Genomic DNA, 24,542 nt, shown 5'->3' with positions numbered 1-24,542 from the left:
AGCATTGTGAGGATCGCACTCACCACAAACACAAAGAGGCAACAGATCTTCTCATGGAATGAACTCAAACATCACTACCTTTCGCCTGCTCCTCTTTGCCAACTCGAACACCGGACAAGGAGAGGCAATCAGACATAATAGAGACAAAGTCCTTGACTTCCTAACTTCAAAGGAAAGAAAACTCAGATAAATGTTTTCTGCTTTGATAGATCTTCAAATGCCATCTGTCAAGGAAACATTAATACTTCAAAAGTTGGTACCGTTTTTGAGTGTCTCCACCACATTCAGAATTCTAGATAACTTACTATTGATTCTGACTTCTCCTTAGACTTTTTCTTTTTGAACTAGAGTCTTCTTAGTGGGAAAGAGGACATCCATCTTCATTGAAGGGCAAGAACATTTTAATTTCTTTTATCCATTTCCATATTATTACATGAGTGTTTTAACACCAAATGGTAGAATAGAATTGACTCTTGGAAATGGCTGTGGCTTTTGGTATTGCTTTTATTATTTTAATATCTTTATTGATACTAGGGTTCACATTTTTTCTTTCCCCAAGTAGTGTGGTTTCCCCTCCCCCTCCCAATGAAGTGAGTGGTTATTTGCTCTTTTACTACCTACCAATTAAAACTTAACAGCTTCTCCAGTCTAATTAGGTCATAAAATATTTCTCATGAGATTTCCAAGCAACCAACTTTTAGATGACAATTCAGTTTCTGGTTTAAGATTGTACCTTGGCATGTCCATTTACATGAAGACCACAGAATCTAGTAGTTCTGTAAAGGGGCTCCTGAGTCAGAGCTGTCCCTCTCCATCCCTCTCACTTTTATAACCATGAAATTTAGACTTGGATATAAAACAACAGCAGCCAAAAATCAACCTGTGAACTTGGTGTGGAACAAGGCAGAGCAGAGCTCATCTCCCTTACTCTGTAATTCACTGTGAGACTGAAACCTACGGGAAGCTTCACGCTAGCTCAAGGCAGAGTCTCACCACAAAGTGACGAGAATATTGGGAAGGTGGAGTCCTTCCTAGCTTAGTGTATATCCTGTAAGGAGATACCCAGTTATTATCTCAGTGAATAAGTTACTTCACAGAGAACATCACAAGCCCTACTAAGTCACTGTACTGTAATCTAGAACCAAATGTCTTAAGAATTCAGGTTGCAGCCAGATCTTTTTTAATGGTGCAGTTTTCTATGCCTCTCTTACAAAAGATAATGTGATTTCTGCTGGAGGAACAAAGTCCAGCAATGATGTGTCAGTGGAGTGCAAGAAGCCATGGCAGGAGGATTTTCTATGAAAGAATGCTCCTGCCCGGAGCCTGCTAAAATAAGTACTGGCCAAGTCCAGCTCTGGACAGGGCTTTGCAGAGTGAGACACAGATATTTTACCTCCTCTTCTTTCACCCAACAATTTATCCTATTTCAATAAACATTGAACTGGACACCAGAGTCCTTTCAGCTAACTAAGTCTCAATATTCCAGATACACAAGCTTTTATGTCAGAGCACCAGCCCAAATTGTGTGGAAGAGGTTGCTATCAGCTCTGGATCAAATTACAGCAGTCACTGAGCCCCACCCCACTTCTCCTTTCGCACAGTCCATTAGACCTGAAAACAAATTTTTCCATGGTGCAGACGACTCCTGCATTTAGAACACTTCACAGAAAAAAGCAGATCACCCAATGCGCACTCCCCATCCCCCAAGCTTAGTCCTTTCATCTCAGCCAAGCAAGCCACAGCCCTGCCGAATGTGTTTATCACACTTTCAGGAGATAGGAGCTCCTGCGTCACTGAAGCTCTAAGACTCACTAAGCTGCCCTAGTCCTCTGAGCTGTAGGAGCAGCCATTTTAGCTCAGAGCCTCTCCTCCGTGCACAACATGGCTTCGCTTGGATTTTGCTAGGCTGACAATCACAAGTGAACGCTACGAGGGCAGGCTGGGCTCCTCCTAAGCTCTGCTCTTCCCAACAAAGAATTAACTGTTTTCATTTCTTCTCGAAAAGCAGCACCTTTCTCCTCCTCAAATGTCATTCACCAAAGATCTCCAAAGGTTCTTTTATCCCATGATTGATAGGCTGGTTCGTTAGTCCCAGCAGAGTACTGGTTAAATCAGGACGCCCCTGGACCAGAGCCTGTCCTGCAGCAGGATTTGGGGGTGTCCTGGAGAGGGGACCTCCAGAATGCCTTGGTTTCTTGGGAGTCGTCCTTCCACACACAGAAGACATACCATCCGAGGCTGCTAGCCAGATTCCAAAGTCTAATGACCTTTGTTAATCACCAGCCAGTCTGTCTGCATCAGCAGACCCTGCCAAAAGACACACCCTTCCACACAAAGGCTGTAGCTATTCCTTTTAAAGGAGGTTCTGTGAAAGCTCCATTGTGTAGCTCAGAGGAAAACAAAATCCCTTCCCTTCAAAACCTCAAGCCTTTAGAAATAATGCAACAAAAGGCTTTCTGCTGTGTCTCTTTTGGAGACTTTGAGCCTGGTTTGCACAAAACATCCACAAAAATGGCCCCGCTTGCACAAGGAGAGCAGAGCATTGAGGCAGTCCACCTGGAGATGGAGTCCATCTTCCATACACTTCTCTAATATCTTGGTGTCTTCTGAAACTGTTCTCTATGAAGGATGCTAACCCCATCACATGCAAACACTAACAGTCTCCTTGTTCTGCTACAAAGGAGATTAAAGGGTTATGAGATCAGAAGGAGGAGGGGGAAAGAGCCACTGATTTGGAAAAAGGAGAGATGATGAAAGTGATTTTCTAATGGGTTCTAGCTTTAATGTTGTTGCAGTCTTTACCTCAAAAATAGCTCAGAGCCTTAGAAGAGGTTAATCTCCAGGCAGCTGATACAACCAGTGGCAGGAAGAGCGGAGTGGCCTTCAATTTGATGTCTGTACCAATACTGAAATGGGAATGGAGACTTACTTTGAAAGCCATTTTGTCTTTGTGTACACGGCTCTCCTGAAGACGCTGACGGAAGAAAACAGAAATTGCTGGCATAGCCCAAACAATCCAAGAAACTTGATATATTTATGAGACCACAAAAGTACACACAGGTAATAAGCAAGAGCAGGAAAATAGGGAGTAGAAATGATCCCCACTAAGCAAACTGGACCTCAGGGTGACCCATTCATCTGTCAATCAGAAAGTGTTTCTGGAGCACGGTGTAGTCCTCCAAGAAGCCAAAACACAGGGAGGGAAATAAAAAAAAAAGATGGGGCATTAAACTTGTATGTTTGACTGCTTCATTGACGCAGAGGAGCAACAGTTGTAAAAGGCTAACCTAGAGAGGGTCTGCAGTGAGATTATGATTGAAAGCGAACAGCCTCGTTCTCGTATTTACCTCATTTAATAACACCCGTGATTAGGAGATTTAACCACCTTTTCCTCACAGAATCAGCACAACCAAGAGGACAAATGCAAGTTTCTGAACTGAAAAAGAAATGTTATTTCTAAAGGTCAGGAGATCAATGTAGAAACCAAACAGACATCCTTCCCTCCCACTACCTGTCCCTCCCAGGGCCATAGCTGCAGGTTCCTCAAGGCCAGATATGCTTCCTTCAGGTAAACCCCACTTCTAACACCATGGCTGATGACAGTTGGGAACTGACTAGACTTCACTCTAAACTAACCTTCACCTTAAGTGAGCAGTGCTCTGAACAGGAAACTCTTAAACCATCCTAACTCTTCCTCAAACTATGCTTAATGAAGGGCTTCTTTCCTTCATATTTAAAGTCTATGAGTTCAAAGTATAGTGTTTGCAGGAACAGCTCCCAGGCCCATTGTCTATGTTTAGCAATGGCTTAAAGACATACTTAGAGAGAGTCCACAGTCCATGCTAGAGATCTGAAAACACACCGGCTGAGGAGAGGGGCAGAGTGGGCACAACTGCATGCTCTCACTCTCATCACCAATTTCCACTAAGCTCGTTGCCCACACACTGGTGCTGGGAACTCCAGGGTCCATTGCATCCTGAGTTTCCTTTTGGGGGGAAGAAAGCATCAAAACATGTCTTTGCTGTGTATCCTCGCAAGCTCACGTGACACTGGAGAGGGGAGGTGTTCTTGTCGCTTCACAGCCTTCTCACAAGCCTGCTGCTTTCAACCCTTGTCCAGGTCAGCTTGGCAAACACTACTCTTCTAGCCTGATGGCCTGGAGCAGAAGGGGGTCCTCGAGGCAAAGTCCAAGTGTCTCCAGGAAGTGACCAAACAAAAACACCCAGGCCCTGCCCGTCTAATCTGTGCTCTGACCACAGGGCTGCAGATCAGAAATGAAGCTGTGAAGGCCCACAGCCACGTGATTAAGTAGCAACTAATTATAACTTTTAAAGCCTCTGAGAACTAGATCCAGATAGAGCAGAAGGTGCTTCTCCTCTGTCCACTCCAGAAACCTACTTTCATTTATAAGACATGAAAGATCCCCAGATGTCCTCAGTCACAATTCTCAGGAAGGGCTTGAGTTATCACGTGCTGTTTGTTCTTCATGTTTGTCTTACTTTCCTTTGAGTGGGAATACGAATTATCCAAGAAGAAGGGTAACAGAATGAATGCATACATGTTACAACTGCCTGACCAGAAATACACAGAAACCTAACCACCATCCTGAAAAACTGTATTTACAGGTCACGGGCTATTCATACAATGAGGTCAACAGGTTAGGGGATGTATTAGGCTGTTCTTTCTAGTAACAAATCCAGAACCTCAGAATACAATGTAGAAGTCAAATATTAACTGATAAACTTATAAATTCAGGGTTGTTATTCTTGGCAAAGAGGAGTGTTTTCTATCGCTACTAATCATTTGTTCTTGTCATGGCCAAAGTGAAAGTTCTACTCATTTAGAATCATTTAAAGACTCTTTCTCAACAGCACTTAATTGGGAATATGAGGTGGTATCCCAGAACCAGCAGTGAGAGGATGCAACTACAAATATAAATATAGACCAATTATGTAAGCACGATATCTACTATATATACATATGTATACACACACATATATAAGTTGTGTATGTGAGCATGAATATGTGAACTAGCTAATTCTGTTGATTTAACTTGATATCTTATAGAGTCCTGGATGTCCAAGTCTGGCAAGACCTAGGACAGTCTTGTTCTGAGCATTCTCACGTTAGTTAAGGAAACAACAACAAAGGATTCCTACACCAAGCTACCTTTATTGATCCCACAGCACTTGGTAGTAGTATAGATCGTGGCTCAGCATGTGGTGTCTTCAAATGTCCTATCAAATGTTTATACAGTTTGCTACATGATCTAAGCAGGGCTGTGTGCTCTTGGCAATTTACCACATTAACAAAAGGTTTAACTTATCAGGGAGGATAAATAATTAAGGAATTGAGAAGAGAGACACAGCTGTTCTTCAAAAACAATTTTTCAGAAAAGAAAGGATTAATTTGCAGTCATGTAGGTAACCCGGCCATATGAAACTCAATTGAAATAGTAGCAGGGAAAGCCATGAGACCAAAGCCTGGCAATGCACGCAGCCTCCGTGGTGCAGGGTCAGTCTTATCCATCTCCAGGGCCTTAGACACGAGCACGAAGTCGAAAGCAAGCCATCTGTAGACTAATAACTCAGTCATCTTCCAGACAGGGATGCAAGTCTCCGAGTTAGCTCTGATTTTAGGATGGTTCTGCTGAACAAAGTTTTCAATGTTCTAGAGCATGCCAGAGTAACATTTCACAGCAAATATCTGTGGAGGTCATGATTCACATGAGATGAGCATCAAGAGCTGTCATTAAATAAGTGGCTAAAAAAATTGTCAGCTATGTATGCAAGAAATGATTCTGACTGGGTAACCTGTTATGAACGCGGGAAGTGAGTGTCTCCTACAAAAAGGTACAACAGACCTTGTAGAGAATTCAGGCATTCCTTTGCAATGATATAAGGCTAATTGAGGCCAACTAGCCAATAGGCAGTCTGCCAACACTCCTGTCCTTAGAAAAGGAAGCCTGTGATTTGAACAAGAAGATAAAAAGAGAGAAGGGACAAGAAAGGGAGGAAGCTGGGTGGAATCTCAGCAGCTTTAGGCTTCATTGTCTATGGAGGCAAACCTGTAGTTTACCAGATAACTCTTAATTCTGAGACGTGTCCAGACCATTTTCTTGAAATGCTGCTTTGAAACCAAATGAAGATGCTTCTCCAACACTAAAATTCTCTCCAAAAAAATAAAATTAAAAAATAAAAAAAAAATCAGAGCCTGGCTCATCATGTTCTTTAAAATAATGGGAACGTGTTCTTGGTGTCAAATAAGTAAATAAGTAAGAAGTAATCAGGGCAGAGGATTCCCTGAAATGCCATGGGCTCACGGGGAAGATTTTTGAAAACTTTGAACCCATTCTTACCCCCTGTATTTCAAACAAGAGAGAACTGATTTCTCTCTCCCAGAGCCAAATTTCACCCAAATGGCAGAGACAGGAAATCACTGTGTTCCTTTACAGACTCTTCAAAATGCTGGCTGGGTTTCTACAGGCACTTTCCACACTACAAGGACTCTCATTATAAAAATTGTAAAATTAAAGGGAAGTTGCAGATACGCTGCCGGGTCTTCATTACAGAGTTGATTGAGACGCAGAGTAAGCAGAACCTACAGTGCAAGCCACCGTCCACATCAGGAAAGACGAGAAACGAGCTCTGCCTCTTTCCTCATGGGCTCAGCAGCCCAACGGGTCTCGGACATTTAATGTAGCTTCACAGCCGAAACTACCCCTGGCTATTAAGACCCAGCCACACACAATGACATCAACTCTCCATTCAGAGTCTGGTGAATGAATCAGAAATCATCCTAATGTTTATCTCTTATTCAAAAACAACCATGATGATTGGCTGCTGACTTGGGGAGTAGTTAAGAAAGTTTTGTCTGAGGAACCTCTTTTATCTGGGGAAGGCCTACACTCCCAATCTAATCTCTTGGGAGATTTGTCCACTCCCTGTTTGTCCAAAAAGTTGGACAAGTTCATGTGTGTGACATGAATGGAACAGAGGACCATGAACAATAAAGACCACATTTTTCTCTTATATGTGGGAACGAAAGTTTATCTCAAAGAGACAGAGCCTGAGAAGAATAGTATTGGGGGGGGGCGGTTAATGGGTAGAATAGAGTTGCATGGATAGAATGCTTTTATTTTGGTGCTAAGGATCAAACACAGGCTCTCATACATGCTAAACATGACTATTGGAGCAACTTCAGGCTTAGAGTAGAATGCCTTTCAACCTTCCATATAGCACTGTGGAATAACTTTAGCTTACAACAGTTAACTGACTGATTATCCTAATAGGGGAGATTCTGAATATGTATGTATGCACACACACACACACACACACACACACACACACACACACACACACACCCCACAAAGATACAGGTGAGACAATGATATCCCAATGACCTCAATCGAATAATTACCCATTATGAGAACATTGAAGAATCTCTCTGCACACCCAATATGTGCAATTATCATATGTTGGTTGAAAACATATTAACTCCTTAATACTCACAGTTGAAAACATACTAATTTCTTGGTACTCACAGTAACTCCAGTTACAGAGCATCTGACACCTTCACACAGACATATATGCAGGCAACACACCATTAAGCATAAAAATAAGTTATATGAATAAGATCAAACTGGTTACTGTCTTTACCTGAGAATTGGCCTGAATCTACTGTAGGCCATCACATACTTATTCTTTCAATCAGGCGTCTTCTACCAGAGAACACTAAGCGTGACAATCCGCGGCACTCAGAGTTGGAGGAGAGAAAAAGTATAAGCAACCCCACAACTGGATCTACAGGGAAAGCAAGGTGCAGCCCTTATGCATGAAGGCTTTATAAAATGTGGGTGTCTTTTGGATTTATCTCTTTTCTTGGCTGCTACCACACCGGAGCTCTTCAGTAAACCATGTTTCTTCCTTACCAAATTAGCAGACTCCCTGAAAAAAAACCATTCTATGCATTTACATAAGGAAGTGATGGGCACCTACAAATTTGGGTTTGGGAATTTTTCTCTTGCCTTTTTTTTTTTTTTTTTTGAGAAAGGGTCTCAGGCCAGTCTTAAACTTACTGCATAGCTGAGCCTGAGCCTTTTGACCCTGCTGCCTCCCCAGTGCTATGATCAGAGTTATGCACTACCATGCCTGGCAAACAAGCACTCTCTCTACCAAGGGAGCTACTGCCTCACCCACTACGAGACTGTTTCTGACAGCTAGGGAATGGTTACTGTCTTTTAATTCTCAAATATTTCCTGCTCTAAAATATAGTCTGCTCTAAGAAGCTGCTGTCCCCCAAGAACTACTCAGAAATCTTAGATATTTGCCTGTAACACAACTGCATGGGCTTTATGGCCCTGTGAAACCACCAAGGTGCTCAGATACTTAGCCACGCCCCACGACCACTCTTTAAAGGATAAAAACTCACTATTGAGCCATTAAAGAGAAGGAGGGAAGGGAGGGAGGGAGGAGGGAGAGAGGGAGAGGGAGAGGGAGAGGGAGAGGGAGAGGGAGAGGGAGAGGGAGAGGGAGAGGGAGAGGGAGAGGGAGAGGGAGAGGGAGAGGGAGAGGGAGAGAGACTGCAGAAATGCCTGTCCGGACAATTAAAGAATTTGTCCTGTCCTCAGGTCACTAAAACCAAATAGTGACAGTACACTGCCTGCCATCTTTACTTGAGCAAGTCTTTTGAGGCCCTAACTTTGGTCCTTTTACTAAATGAACAAATCAGATCATAATGTCCATCATCCAGTTTTGAACAAAACCCCTGTTTTACACGATTTCTTTCTCATATTTGAGAAGGCGCTTTGCCGACTGAGTTCTTACTTCTCATCATCTTCCCACGGCTGCCTTCCCATCATCCAGGCCTACACTCAAATCCTGTCTGTCTTCCAAGGTTCTTTTCCTGACATCCTCATCTAACACTAGTCACTATCTTCCCACAACTGCACATGCTCAGTTTCTCTCCTGCTTCATCATTTTCTTCGTTTCTGGCATGCTCCCTGGTTTTGTTTTGTTTTGTTTTTTGGTTTTCTTTTTTTCTGCCCCACTAGAACACACACCTGGAGCAGAGTCCTTCAAACGGTTTCCTTCATTAACAAAAGAACCAACTGAGAACAGGTCTCCGCTTGCTCTGTTCATCTGTCTTGCTCACGTGGTTAACTTTAGTCTGAGGGAGGGGGAGGGGCAGTTACTCAGCACAGATACACAGCAAATACAAGATGAACAGAAATGAGAGCTTCCAAACGACAGGAGGCTAACACACCACAAGACTAGACTGGCCATCAGTCATGCATAAACCCCATGTCACTAAGCAGTGATTCCAACTAGAGCTGATTCTGCTCCCATCATCTCCAACTTAAGGAGTCTACCAATGTCTGCGTATAGTTTTAATGACCACAAACCATAGGGCTGCCACTGGCATCCAGTGGGCAGAGGCAGGGATGCTGCTAACACCCCCCAATGTACAAGACCCAAAGGGAAGAATCATCCGATCCTTGGCGTCCATGTTAAGAGTGGAAGTCATGTCAGCATTGAGAGTGGAAGCCATTTCACGAGCTCGTTCCAAGCTATTTTAAGGATCTCTTTTCTAGCACTTCCTGGGGTCATAGCTAGTTCATCTCTGGCCCAAATAACTAACAACTTCTCTTCCAACTTCTTGAGTGTCGTTCTAATTGATCTTAACAGCCCTTATAAAATATTTAGTCCTATTTTCTGATTTTGGTAATTTCACTGAAAGTCTCTCAAGAAAGTTTCAAGATGGAGGCACATGATTATCCTACCCTTCGCTGGTGTTAAGATCCTTGCACTGTTCGTCATCTGAATTTGGTAAAGGGACAATATTGTTTAAAAAGGGCAAGTTCTACACTAAGTATATGGTCTCCAACCAAAATTTCTATGAAAAATGCAATACAGATCTTCTGTTGGTGTGTAAAGTTATCTTCCTTCAAGGCGATAAGGCCTCTGGCTATTCAAAAGTCACCTTCAAATGACAATTTTTTTTTCTTTTTATCCCCAGGGCCCAGCCAGGTCTGGTTCTGGTGAGTTTGAATGAGTGACTATATGCTTGCCTAATTTCCAGGAGAAAAGTACAAAATCAAGATAAGGTCATTAAAAACAGACAAATAGATGAAAAATAGAAAGATGATTCATAGATAGAAAAATAGAAATAAAGATAGATAGAACCAAATAGGGTGCTATAGAACACCACTCCCATCCCAGCTAAGAAAGCTTCGTTATAGCCATTAGCTGATTCCTAACATTCTAGGAATTTGGGGCTTCTTCCATGGAGATGGTATCCCCAGTAGCCTTGTTCCATCCATGCGTGTGTATATATATATATATATATATATATTTTTTTTTTGGTTTTTCGAGACAGGGTTTCTCTGTATAGCCCTGGCTATCCTGGAACTCACTTTGTAGACCAGGCTGGCCTCGAACTCAGAGATCCACCTGCCTCTGCCTCCTGAGTGCTGGGATTAAAGGCGTGTGCCACCACGCCCGGCCATCCATGCAGATATTACACTGCTAAACTGTCCTAAGCTGATTGACAAGTGTAGTTACACTGGAGACCATGTGATCACCTTCCCTCCACAAAATCATTGTCGTTGTTAGGGTTTTACTGCTGTGAACAGACATCATGACCAAGGCAAGTCTTATAAAGGACCACAATTAATTGGGGCTGGCTTACAGGTTCAGAGGCTCAGTCCATTATCATCAAGGTGGAAGCATGGCAGCATCCAGGCAGGCATGATGCAGGAGGAGCTGAGAGTTCTTCATCTGAATGCTGCTAGTGGAAGACTCACTTCCAGCCAGCTAGGGTCTTATAATAGCCCACACACACAGTGGAAGTGGCACCTACTCAAAAAGGCCACACCTTTTAATAGTGCCACTCACTGGGCCAAGCATATACAAACCAGCACATTCTACTACCTGGCCTCCATAGGCTTGTAGACATAGGTTCATAGACATGAGTCTACGGGGGCCCTATCTACTCATAGCACAACAAAAAGTACATTTAATCCAACTTCTCAACAATGTTAAAAGTGCAAAGTTCAATGTCTCTTGAGATCCATCCAATCACTTAACTATAATCCCTAAATCAAGACAGGAAACCAACTGGGCAAACTCCAAACTCTGCATCTCCATGTCTAATGTTAAAGAGGTCTTCAGATCTCCAACTCCTTTTTCATCTTTGTTGACTGCAATGAACTTCTTTTCCTGGGCTGGTTCCACACCCTGTTAGCAACATTCCTCAGCAGATAGCCCACAGCTCTGGCATCTCGAAAATCTTAGGAGTATCCGAGGCAACTTCAATGTTACAGCTTCTTGTTTCAATGTCTGGGATCCACTCATCTTCTGGGCTCCTCCAAAAGGCTAGCACCACTTCTCCACTTCTGCCCTCTGTAGCATTCTAAGCTCAGACTGATCTACTTACACTGCTGCTGCTGTCCTTGGTGATCATTCCATGGTACTGGCCCCCAATACACTGGGGTCTTCTGCTGTAACTAGGTTTCACCAATAGCCTCTCATAGGCTCTCTTCACGGTGCCAAGTCTTAAATCCTTTGCATGACCTGTTCGGTCCTGGGCTGTCAACTACAATTGAGACTGCACCTTCACCAATGGTTTTCCCTGACTTCTCTCAGTGCCAAGCTTCAGCTGCTCTTCATGACCCCTTCATGCCTTCAAAACCAGTACCACCTGGGTGATTCTTACCCATTACCAAGTCCAGCTGTGCAGGAGGTACAACCTTGACTATCTCTGGAACACAGATTCTATATGCTCTCAGAAAACACTTCCCAGAAGACTTCACCTCAGTGATACTAGTCTCTTCTTAATCACCACTAGTTTCTTAGCTCCAGCTGACCAGCATCAATTTTCCCAGTAGTCCCTTCTCTTCTTGACTCTAAAGCCAGAGCTACATGGCTGAAGCTGCCAAGTTCTGCTGCTCGCTGGGGCTGGAGCATACTCCCCCTTATTCTATTACCAGCTTTCTGTTTTCCCACTCCCTCTCTGCCTAAGCTTGGCTTTCCTGGAACTTGCTCTGTAGATTGACCTTTGAACTCAAGAGATCTGCATGGCTCTGTCTCCTGTAAGGCTGGGATTAAAGGTGTGTACCACCATGCCTGGATCTAAATTTACCTAGATAGGATGTTGCCCCCAAATCCCTTAATCTGTTAGCTCCTAGAACATAGGGTTCAGTTCTATTTCAGTTCCTAGTGCCCCTTTAATACCTGAACCATATATTTTATATGTTTCCTTTCTAAGCTTGCTATCCTTGTTCAGAACGCTCTTCATGAGACTTAACCAGAGAACAAAGTCTCTGTTGGACTTTTTTGAGCTTCCTTTGTCAATACAATTAATATAAATCTCTTTACCTTAGACTCTGCTAGACTCTTCAAACAAGGGCTAAAAGCAGCCCCATTCTCCACCAAAATACCACAAAAACAGTCACTAGGCCACATTCTGAAATTCCTCTCCACTGAAACCTCTTGAGCCAGGTCTGCACAGTTCAGATCACACTCAGCAACGAAGTTTTCCATCTTCCTACTACGATAGCCCATTAAGCCCAACTTAAAGCATCCCACTGCTTTCCAAAGTCCCCAAATCCACATTCCTCTAAACAAAAGCATGGTCCATCAGGCTTATCACAGAAGCATCCCAGTTCCTAGTACTAACTTCTGTCTTAGTCAGGGCTTTATTGCTGTGAATGGATGCCACGACCAAGGCAACTCTCATAAGGACAACATTTAGTTGGGGCTGGCTTACAGGTACAGAGGTTCAGTCCATTATCATCAAAGCAGGAACATGGCAGCATCCGGGCAGGCATAGTGCAGAAGGAGCTGAGAGTTCTACATCATCTGAAGGCTGCTAGTAGAAGACTCACTTCCATACAGCTAGGGTGAGGGTCTTAACTAACAGCCCACACCCACAGTGACACACCTACTCCAACAAGGTCACACCTGCTCATAGTGCCGCTCCGTGGGTCAAGCACACACAAACCATCACGACCACTTAATGCTCATCTGAAAAACATTCTCAGGAACCCTGAGAAGCACCTCCCCCCTTATATATGGGAACCATGCTTTTAGAGGAGGGAAACATCACACATTTCCATAGGAGCAGCTTCTCTTCCTTAGCTAAAGTGATGTGTGATTTGAACCTTCCTGAAGAATCTACTCTAAAAGCTGATTATCTGTAGGCTCATCACATCTACTAGATCAGAAATCTTAAGAAGACTAGGTAGCACAATTTACACCAACATCTTTATCTTTCAGATAATAAACCAAAGTACCTCTCTGAAGGGGTAAGGGGCGGGGGGGTGGGGGGGAGCTTATGAAACATAATTTGAGAAAGGAAGTCAACAGTGAGGACATACATGTAATTCAGTTTATTAACAGCTCTTCCCACTTCAAGTCCAAGTTTATGCATTTCCAGTAAACTTTGTTTCTTCCCTGGGAGGCAATAGATTGCATTGCACCTCCAGTGTCTCCTCTGCTAGGAATTCAAACTCAGGAGAAGAACACAAAAGGAGATAAAGCTGTGGCGTATTCAAGGAACTTCTCAGGCGCCCAAGCGCTGTGTTCATACTTTTGCTAAGTGCATTCGGGAGAACTGAGGATGCTGACAAAGGTACGAAGAGAGGAAAGAGAGAGCTGTAACCCTGAGTGATCTTTCTTCAGACTCCCCAAGTTATGGGGGAGCTTTACTGTCCCCAAGTCCACTCTGTGAGAAACATCCTTTTGCTTCTTATGAAAAATGTACTCTGTCAACAAAGTCACTAAAGAGCTTGACTGAAAGAGCCTCAGGGACATCTGGAAAAATGAGGGTCAGACTGATGGGAGAAGAAAGCAGAGCAGTCAGAAACACCTAGCAATGAAGTCAGCTTCCCTGTGGTCTACCCACTGAGCCATGCAGACTGACATCATGTCAGAACACCGTCGATGGCATGTGTCAAGCAAAGCACTGGTAGGTTATTTCTCCAATGAGGTGAAATGACACAATGTAAACCAGGGAGTGAGTTTACTGGCCCCAAGGACCAAGGCCAGGCAAGTCACCACGGGGGTGGGGTGGGGGGTGGGGTGTGGGATAAGGGGGAGAGGGGGAGAGGGGGAGATGGGGAGAGGGAGAGGGAGAGAGGGAGAGGGAGAGAGGGAGAGAGAGGGAGAGAGAGGGGGAGAGAGAGAGGGGAAGAGAGAGAGAGAGAGAGAGAGAGAGAGAGAGAGAGAGAGAGAGAGAGAGAGTGCAAAATGTCTGAATTATATAGGGAAGAGACTCAGGAGGAGGGGAAGTCCAGCTCCTGAGCTAGAAAATTCAAGGTTGGGGGCAGGGTATGCCAGGTAGGGACTGAAGGATGCTGGGAGAACCTGGAGGCCAGGTCTGCTTTGGTATGTAAAATAGGCACCTCAGTCCCTTGACCTGGGGATGAAACCAAACACATCTATTTTCTCCTTAAACTCACAGCAATATGAAATTATTTTTTTTCTTCTCTTTGTTTTTATGAAGCACAGTTTCTCTGTGTAGCCCTGGCCATCCTGGAACTCACTCTGTAGACCAGGCTGGACAGATTCAGGGATGTGCCTGCCTCTGCCTCCAGAGTCCTGGGATTAAAGGCTTGTTCCACCAAGTCTTTTTTATATATTGACTAACATACTAACTTATCTTTCTTTCTCGTTTTAAGTTTTGTTATTATAACAGGGTCTGGATATAAGGAGCCCTGACTGTACTCTCTATAGCCCATACTGATCTTGAACTCATAGCCATCACACTGTCACAGCCTCCCTACTGGCTTATCTTTACCCTTTATTCTTTGAGCTCTCTACTTTAATTACTAGGGGATAATTTTCAGATTTTTTTTTAATAGTTAAATACCTTCAGAAAGCTAGGAATGATCCTCAACCATAAAAGTATATTTTCATAAACGGCTTTAACAGCAGTGTCCAGTATGAGTGATGAGAAGATCCTGACATGCCCATGGCTCCTCCTGGTTTTCTTCTACATAAGACTATTTCTACTGAGGTTCCAGGTAACTCCCATCCCTTAGGACAATGATTCTCAAAGACCACAGGCAGTAGCAGCTGCAGGAACTCAAACTAATTGGGATGCAAATTCTCAGGTAATACAGAATCAACTAGTTAGGCAACATCAGAGTAAGGCCCAGTTTTAAGATCAAGTTCTGCTTTTCTCTGCAGTAGGATGCCCTGAGACCACTCGCTAGGCTTCAAAGCAACGACATTTTTTGCTACACTGCAATCCTGCTTCAGATGCATTTACGTTATCCCAAGTCCCTCGGGGCATAGCATGGCCAAAGCATCAAAGAACTGAGATTTTCAGGGTAACCAGAAGGAACACCTTAGGCCAAGGAAAATCTCAGGCAACTCCTGTTCCCCAGCACAATAAATTTAGCAAGACAATATAGCAATGGCTGGGTCCTTGGAAATGGGAAAGAGGCTGTTAACATTCCCTCCACGGAAGGGTGTTTAGACCAGAACCTCCCCAGAGATTTTCCCTGCCACTTCCTCCAACCTCCAACTTCACAGGGATTTAGGGGGTGCTATGAAGGAGGTTGGCCAAGAGTAGGGGTCTAGTGACCCAGAAGACTTTGATTCACTCTACTTCTTGTAAATGTCCCTCAATAAACACACTGGTTCACCCAGCTGGCCTGGTCAGTACGGTGGTCAATGTCTTTCCTATCTGGAATAAATAGACATTTTTTTAGAATTATCCCAAGAAGATTCACAAGAAAATGCAATTGATGAAATGAATATTAATTATATAGTTTTAAGAAGACGCATGTCTGCCAATATTTAACTTCTTTGCAGACCCAGCATGATAAGGGTTGATGAAGCATCTTTTAAGGGCAATGCTTATCCTTAAAATTGCTATGATGGGATGCAGTTCATGTTCCTTGCAAACTTCAGAATGGCCCATGACATGGTACCCTTGGCATTTCTAAAGTAGGACATGGCAACCCATAACGGGTAGGGGAGTCAGAGTATTTCTTAGAATTGAGGAAAGCCTCAGGACTTTAGAATCTTCCATAAGAAAAGCTTTTGTGAGGAATATGACATCTCCACCAGACCAGCAGGTAGTTGGGTTTTTGTTTGTTTGTTTGTTTGTTTGTTTGTTTTTGCCCCACCCCCCCTCACTGTAATGCAAAGCTAAATGGTCAACGAGAAACTGCAGAAACCACAAAGGTGTTTGGAAATTCATCATGAGAAGGAAGGTCCTATGCTTCAAGCCAGCCAAGGACTTTAGGGGTGGAGGGGGCAGGGCTTGCATCTGCAAACAAAGACTTGACCAAGATTTAAAGAAAAAAAAAAGGAACAAGGCTTAAACTTTAAAATCAAGAGTTTAGAGACAAATTTCATTAGCCATGTCCTGCTCCAAACACAGCCAAGGTCCCTAAGACTGAAGGATTTCCAAAAAAAAAAAAAAACCCCAAAAAGCACCCAATCTCAACCTCACACTTAGGTGAGAAGTGAGTTGAGCTTAAGGAAATTTTATCACCCACAAAATTTAGGGGTGAGTCTAAAAAAGTTCTCAAAGTTTTATCTCAATCAGCAAGTTAGGGGAAAATATCCTGAAGGAGGATGACAAGAAAAAATGGCCTGGAGAAGACCAATGAGCAATCTCTTTGGAAAACCAGGACACAGAAGAAAATGATATACAGCAATTAACGGAGAGTCGATGGAGGGCGAGATCAAAGATGGGTGATAAGACATGCGTGAGATGAAAGGGAGCTGGCAGCTAAAGAAAGAAACCGACGACACAAATAATACCACTGTAGAGCTAATAAATATATTAAAGTTATAAGAGGAATAATCCACAAACCAAAAACAAAGTTGATGATGTGGAGAACAGTCTTCAGAACACTCCTCGGAAGGCAGAGAGGGACGAGCAGATGAAAGCAGGTAGGACAAGATGACAGATAAGGGCTGAACACAAAGATCCAACACACAGATGAAAGTATGCGAGAAGCCGACAGCAAAGCAAAACAAAATACACTCAGATCTGGGATAGAAAATAGTTAGGATGACAGAGTGGCTGATGCTCCCGGGAAGAGGAAGAGAGAATCCTCACATTGAGACATGCTATGACCAGGATTTCAAAGGGTGAGCTAATAACATTGGGACATATAGGGAAAACGCTAAGTGGCCTTTGTGTTTTTCACAGAGGGATTTAGCAATGGCCAACATCAAGGCAGTGTCTATGAAGGGTTAAGAAAGAGAGTTAAGACTCAATCATCAGTCCTAACAGTTCCTATAATCTCAGTGCCCAGTAAGTGGAATAAGGAAAATCAGAAGGTCAAGTTCATTTTCCACTCTATAGCAAGTCTGAGGTCAGCCTGGGATAATGAGGTCCTAGAATTAAAAAATAAAAAGGAAAATAAATAAGCAATTACATGAAACTTCAAATTGAAGTACAGGTACCTTAGTCAAGGTTAACTTCTAATTGGTAATAAAATAAAAACAATTACATAACTTTCAATTGCTGGAGGGAGCAAATCGAAGACCATGTGGATGATCTGTAAATGCAGAAGACAAAGGAGACCCAGCAGAAACATGAGAATGCCGATGACTGATCAAGAGCAAATGCGCATGCTCTATGGATATGAGGAAACTGGATCACCCCTCCTTTGGAAAATGTCCCTGGGTAGATGGAAAACTAAATCTTTAATTGTGTTTTGCTTACAGAAGGCATGCACATAGGCAAATGACACAGAGTTTGAGTGTGATGACATGATCGCAAAGATACTAAGCAAAATAAAATAAGGAGAGAGCTCCTCCTTAGTATTAGTCATGGCTAAATTCAAGACAGAAGCTCTCTGGATGGCAAAGACAAACACTTGATAACATAAGAGAACAATCCACAGTGAAGATTTATAATGAATATCTGTGTCCACTTAACAGCACCAAGAGACACCAAAACAATGGCAACAGACAAGACAGAGGCCCGAGCATTGAATAGACTAAATGGAGACAGACAACTAAGGATATAATTAATATCATTAACAAAATTGAGTTAAGAGATACATTTTACATTTTAGATCCCAGAAATAGAAATCGTACTTTTGTGTTTTTCGAGTATCTGTGGAATATTTACAGAGGTTTTCAAGTGCCCACCGATGTTTCCCAAGGTCCTTAATGCCCAAATTGAGAGATAATGAATTACAAATAGAAAAGAGTCTATTGTTTCTATTCAGAGTACAATAAAGCTGGAGGGGTGGGGGGTGGGGGGAAAGAAGGCAGATTTCTAAGCACTTGGGGAATTTTTTTAAAATATTCTACTGAATAATTTCTCAGATAATCACAAAATCTGAACAGCAGACTCTAACTTGTAAAAGGGTACATACCTAAATGTGGAATTTGGCAAAGAACAGTTATAACTTAAGAGGACATTTTGTAGTTATATCAAAATTATAAATTAAACTATAACAGGGCTGGGGGGTGTGTGGCTCAGTTAACAGAATACAGGCCTAGGATGCATGAAGCCCTGGGTTCAAGTCCCAATACCACAGAAATGGATTTGGTGGCATCCGCCTGTATCCCCAAAACCTAGTGGTAAAGAAAGAAGGATGGACAGTTCAAGATCTTCCTTGGCTACAAAAGGCTCAAAACGTAATATGAATAAATAAGTTTAAAAAATAGAAATAAAATTTCTTAAAGCAAAACTACTACTAAAATGATCTAAAGACTTAGCATGTATAAAAGGCAGGGGGTGGGGGGCCAGAAGTCAAAATACAACCAGGTGTGGTGGCATACATCTTTAATCCCTGCACCTGAGCAGCAAATGGCCTTCTGTAAGCTAGAGGCCAGGCAGGACTACATAGTGAATTCCTGCCTCTAAAACAAAACATCAAAAAAAGCAAATACTGACAAGACTTAGTAAGTGTATTATTCAAACTCATATAAAACGAATTAAAATGAAATTAAAACAAAGGAGAGCCTAATTAAAATTAAAAAGGAGCAGAGCAAAACACAAATTCACAAGATTAAGGTAGTAGGTACAAACATTCATTTAAGTTACAATGCTTAAGTTATGACAATTTACCTAATATAATTAATAATTATCTAGCAACTCAGAGATTATCAAAATTAATTGACAAAGGGATACCCTACTCTGTCCCTACACACACACATACACACACACACACACACACACACACACACACACACACACACACACACACACAGTAAGACTAAGAAAGAGTTGAAAAGCTTATCCAACAAGATTTAAGAAACAATAGAATTAGTAAACCAGATGCTTGTCAAACTGCCTGGCCTATTTCCAGGATCCTTACCAAAGTGACTTCCAGAGCCAGTGTGAAGAAGCCCTCAAAACTCAGTTTCAACTGACAATAGTGGCTTGATTAGGACTGGGTGTGGTGGCTCCAGACCAGTAATCCTAGTACAGGAGAGGCTGAGGTAGGTGGATCTTGGTGGTTTGAGGCTGGTCTCATCTTCATTAGTGAATTTCAGGCCAGCCAGAGATATAATGACATCTTGTCTCACAAATACAAAAGGTCAGCCAATGCCTTCTCCAGATATTGAGGAAAATATTGTTATTTTAAAATAATCCCCGGCAACCCATTACAGGACTGTCACTCCATGCTGAAGTGGGGTGCTGTAATAAAGAAGCTAGTATTTTAATATAGGGAGTCCATCAAGGCTATTTGAAATGAAGAGACAATTTGTTCAATACAGAAAAGGCTGACGACACCTGATAAACTTTAAACTCAGCACCATACTTAATAATTAAAGTAGGAAAAGTCCCAGCTTAAGAATAAAATTTGAAAAAAAATTCAGGTCAAAACCCAGACAAGTAGACTATCGTGGCCTATGCCAGAACTAGGGAGGTAGAAGCTGTGGGATCAGGAGGTCAAGGTCAGCTCCTAGCAAGGCAGTGATTTTTGAGGTTATTGAGAGCTCCAGGAGATCCTTTCTCCAGCAAACAAGAGTAGATAAAAGAAAGCAGAACAAATTCCACAGCACATTTGTTTAAGAAAACAGAAAGTTAGGTGGGGGAAGGACAGAGAGCTACCTGTGTTTAGTCCCAGGAAATGATGCTTCCATTCAAAGAAGTGAGTTCAAGATTTACTGCTTAAGATAAAGTGAAATAAAAAGACAATACAGAGTAATTTGGTAGGAAGATTGACCACCAAAGAATTTCAACTCCTCTTTTAGAGTTTCTCCTCCGCCTACATTCTTTTGACAACTCTACCTCCGGGTCTTTAATGGCTTCATTATCTCGGGTAATCTGTATTCAGGAATTTTCTAACGCTAGCCTTAGGTCCTGGAGATGATTTCCAATGGATACCTGTTCAGCCTCAAGTCTCAATCAGCGGGTTGCTACAGTTCATTGAAAAGCCTTTGGCTTCTGGGAGAAAAATAGCTAGATTCTAGTTTCATCTTCCAGAGACTTCAGAGAGTAGAAGGAAAACTGGCCAAAGTTCAACCTCATTTGTTTTCCTTTAGTGACAGGGTAAAAGTTTGAGACTTCTTCAAAGGTGCTTTGCACAACCTTCAATGGGTGCCTCCCCCAGCAGTCCAGATGTTTGAAGAGCTGCTTCTGTCTTCCACTCTGCACTGTCTAATTCTGAAAAAGGTGTCCATTTTCCATGGGTCTTTGTCAGGACCTCCCGGCACTCCTCCTTTCCCTATTCCCTTCCTGCCACCGTGGAAAGTACACTCCCATTTCCCATCGGAGATTGATCACCGGATGTGGGCTCTTGTTCCATGACTGCTTCATCTGGAAGCTCCCAAGAGAAGATAGCCTCAGAATCCTTGGCTTGGTTCTCACCTCCATAGCCTATCAACTCTTTGCAACCTTGAAATTCTCCAAGCCTCTATATCCTCACTTATGCAAAGTGACGCCTGTATTACAGGGCTGTTGTATGTCATGACCTAGATAACAAACATATGACCTGGATAACAACTATAAGGCCTTTAGCATCATTCTCTGCCATGGGTAAAGACTTAAAACAGTTGGCATGATTGCGATTAACTCTTTTTATAAGGCTGCTTTCGTGCTCCTTGGGTTCCAAATCTCGACATCTGCCAGGGTCAGGAACGACCAACCTTCTTAAGAAGAATGGTAAGATAGTCCGACTTCAAATCCTTGTTAAACCACTGTCTATGAGGTACACTCCACGAAAGCCCACGTTTTCCTTTAACTAGTTTCCTTCCTCGGACACCTGCAACTCTCCATATTTAGCAGCTGCCCCAGCACCTTCAGTTTACGAGTTTCCTTCAGACCCAGTTTAGAGCAGAACCTCTCAACCTCAGCACTGCCTTGACACCAGAAACCAGATCACTTCCTTTGAGGGTTCCCGGGGCACTGAGGACCTTGAGCAACATTCCAGAAGCTATGTACCCATCAGAAGCTACGAGTGTCTACCTGCCAATCAGGAATAATAACCATCATTACTCTTCTGGTCTTCCCTAAAACATGACAAAATGACCCCTATTAGGGCCAAATCAGTTCCAGTTGAGTATTGGTTTTGAGTAACATTTTCTCCCACAGAACTTTTCCTGGTACCCCAAAGCTAGGTGAACCCCGAGTCGCAGAAGCATTTCCCACACAGCACCATGTGCCTGTCTCCCCACACAAGCACATTAGGAGTTCCTAGAACCTGCATGCTGGTCCTCTACTATGTGGAAATAGGTAAAATGTTAGCCGGATCTAAAGAACCTCATGCACACTAAACATAAACATGGGCTCCAAGGGAACTTCTTCCCCAAAGATGCTTATGTGTTGGGGAAGGCTCCCGGCACCTTAAAACTGACAAACTGTGTTTTGTATGTGTGTGGAAGGGAGGTGCGGGGTGAGGGCATGGTGGAGACACAAGGGTAAGGTCCCATCTGGCCACGAATCAGAGGCCTGGTGGCTCGGGGCTATTCCAGGGCAGATCAGCAAAGCCTTTCTGAGGCCTTGTTCCCTGTTCTCAAGGACAAGTCATGTCCCTCCCTCATCTCAATGCCACCCTTGTCTCAAGACTTGAGACACATTTGGCAGTGTGGGACTTAATGATATGTTTCTACCTCTGTCCTCCTTTTTTTTTTCTTTCTATCCTTGTGCACATTACTCTCTGCTCCTGCCTCTAGCAATGACATTTCAGACAAAGGGTATCCACACAAAATGTATCTTTCACTAATAAAACAGGACTGCATTCCAGGAGACTAGTGTATTTGGAGGATGAGAATTATCGGGGCTGAAAAGAACTAGTAACAGTTTCTTTCTATGGAATCACTCAAGACACACTAAGTCCTTAAAAGATTCACATATTAAATTAAGAATGAGGTCACTGATGGCCAAGGCTCAATCTAGGCAAAGCTCTGGTCACCATAGCCCAAGCACCTAGCTCCTTCATTCCACAATCTTTTCCTTCAAGAATTTGTAATTTGGAAAATACAAAATATAGTCTTCTACTATTTAAACTACAACAATATATGCTAGTGGATAAAAACTTGGAAGACACGGGCCCCGAACCCTGAACAGCAAGGTCTTCTGCATGGAGTTGAAAAGCACTTTCCCTTTGTCTGAATTCCAGCTTCTATAATGTTTGTAAGTTTTTATTAGTGTGTGGGTTTTACAAGCTGGAAAACGTTTTTAAAGTTTAAGTGTTTCCACTAAGAACTAGGAAAGCAAGCTAACTCATCTCTCTATTAAAAAAAACCAAATAAACAAAAGAACCAACCAACTTCCTCCAGGTCCACACATGGCTGTCGGCCCACACTTTAGAGAATGTGGGGGTATGTGATCACTTTGGTGCTTAAATACTTTATGAGTTCACACAATAATAAGGTCATGTGACCAAAATGGCACAGCCAAGACTGACCACAGAACACTAACTGCCTATTAGCAGATGGACCAACCTCAATGTTCTGCTAGCCAACTTCATAACCCACATCAGATGCGTCTCCTAAGGAGATCAGGGGGTGGAAAAGGAACACTTATTTAGCTTCTGTTGTTTACAATCTGTTGTTTACTCCAGTAACTGACCTTGTATTTCACACTCTTATTGCGTATGGGAGGGCACAGTCTCCCACAGTTCTTGTGGGACCGTATACTTTAACCCTCCCTCAAAACACATGGAAACACTTTAAATGTCTCTCCAGGAAATCTGAAAGGCAGTACTACCCTCAAAAGATAGGTGAGATAGCAGACACGCTCACCTCATTCCACAAGTGAGGTCCTGAAACCAAGATGGGAAAATCTGAGACTCAGTGAGGTAAAGTCTGACTTTGAAGTGTCTTGTCATGGCCAAGGCCTAACCCATCTCACATTTAGATGGTGAAGAGGGAATCTTTGACCCAGAGTTCTCTGCTTTCATTAAAAATAAAAATTAAAAAAATTTTAAAAAATCATTTTGAATTGAGCCCAGACAAATGAACTATTGATTGGTTGCTAAGTGCCAACACCATTCCCTTATGGAATATTTGCGTGCCTACCAGAATGATTCTAGGCATAGAATTTTTCTCTAAAAGAAGTGTGATGAGGGAGACAAAGACGGGTTTAAGGTGTGCCTTTTCTGATAAGTTAAAAATATAATGACGCTATGGTTAACATACAAAAATTAGCAAATGAAGAAATCCGAGGACTCTAAAATGAAATATAGATTATTCTTGTAATACAAAGACAGAGAGAGGTGCCAATCCAGGAACTTGGGAAAAGAAGCAACGTGAGTTAAGGTAGGAAGGGTGGGTTTAATACTGAGTACCCTGGAGGCTGGGTATGAGTACACACCTATAGTGCCAGCAAATGAGAGATGGAGGTAAGAGAATCAAAACCAACCTTGTGAGTCAAAGCCAGATGCTATCCAAAAATAACAACAGGGCTGGTGAGATGGCTCAGTGGGTAAGAGCACCCGACTGCTCTTCCGAAGGTCCGAAGTTCAAATCCCAGCAACCACATGGTGGCTCACAACCACTTGTAATGAGATCTGATGCCCTCTTCTGGTGCGTCTGAAGACAGCTACAGTGTACTTACATATAATAAATAAATAAATCTTAAAAAAAAAAAAAAAAAAAAAAAAAAAAAAAAAAAAAAAAAACAAAAAAACAAAAATAACAACAAAAACCTAAAACCAAACACCACCACCAGCAGGATGTTCTGAAAAGGCAGAAAGAAGATCCTGGTAGCCTGTGGTACTGCATGCCTTTAATCACAGCACTTGGAAGGCACAGGCAAGTCGATCTCCGAGTTCAAGACCAGCCTGATCTACAGAGTGAGTTCCAGGATAGCCAAAGTTACCCAGTGAAAGTCTGTCTAGAATAACCAAAAACTAAACCAAACCAAACAAACAAAAACCCCCAAAGATTCTAGCTAGGACTTTAGCAAAGAAGACTAATAGAATCTCATCCTAGCTTCACCTACCATCTTGACTTCAGGCAAGGTACAAAAGAGCTGTTTCCTCGCCTGTAGAGCAGGACTGAAGAAGATATCGTCTATGTAGTCTCAAATGTCAGTCTCCTCTGCCACCCTCGCTTTGGAGAGCAACAGGGAACACTTAGCAGTCTTCATCAGAGGAACATAATATA

General features: G+C 42.7%; 1 protein-coding gene across 18 annotated transcripts in view; it reads right to left on the bottom strand.

Moving 5' to 3' along the window:
• The window catches only part of Zfp462 (zinc finger protein 462), a 139,073-nt gene that overhangs the window by 76,052 nt on the left and 38,479 nt on the right, over positions 1-24,542 (bottom strand). For 3 of the 18 annotated variants that reach the window (XM_030253536.1, XM_030253535.1, XM_006537916.2), the window contains exon 2: positions 79-164. The exons of 12 other annotated variants lie outside the window; for them this stretch is intronic. The gene's annotated coding sequence lies outside the window, so the exon portion shown is untranslated. Of the gene's footprint in view, positions 1-78; positions 165-2,929; positions 2,975-3,347; positions 8,015-24,542 lie in introns of those variants that run through there. 3 more of the 18 variants (XM_030253534.1, XM_030253537.1, XM_006537918.4) reach the window with 3 other exon arrangements.

This window comes from Mus musculus, chromosome 4 (genome assembly GCF_000001635.26).
Source record: "Mus musculus strain C57BL/6J chromosome 4, GRCm38.p6 C57BL/6J".
Taxonomy (NCBI): Eukaryota; Metazoa; Chordata; class Mammalia; order Rodentia; family Muridae; genus Mus; species Mus musculus.
The sequence above is the reverse complement of the archived record's forward strand: the minus strand, read 5'-3'. Positions and strand labels throughout refer to the sequence as shown.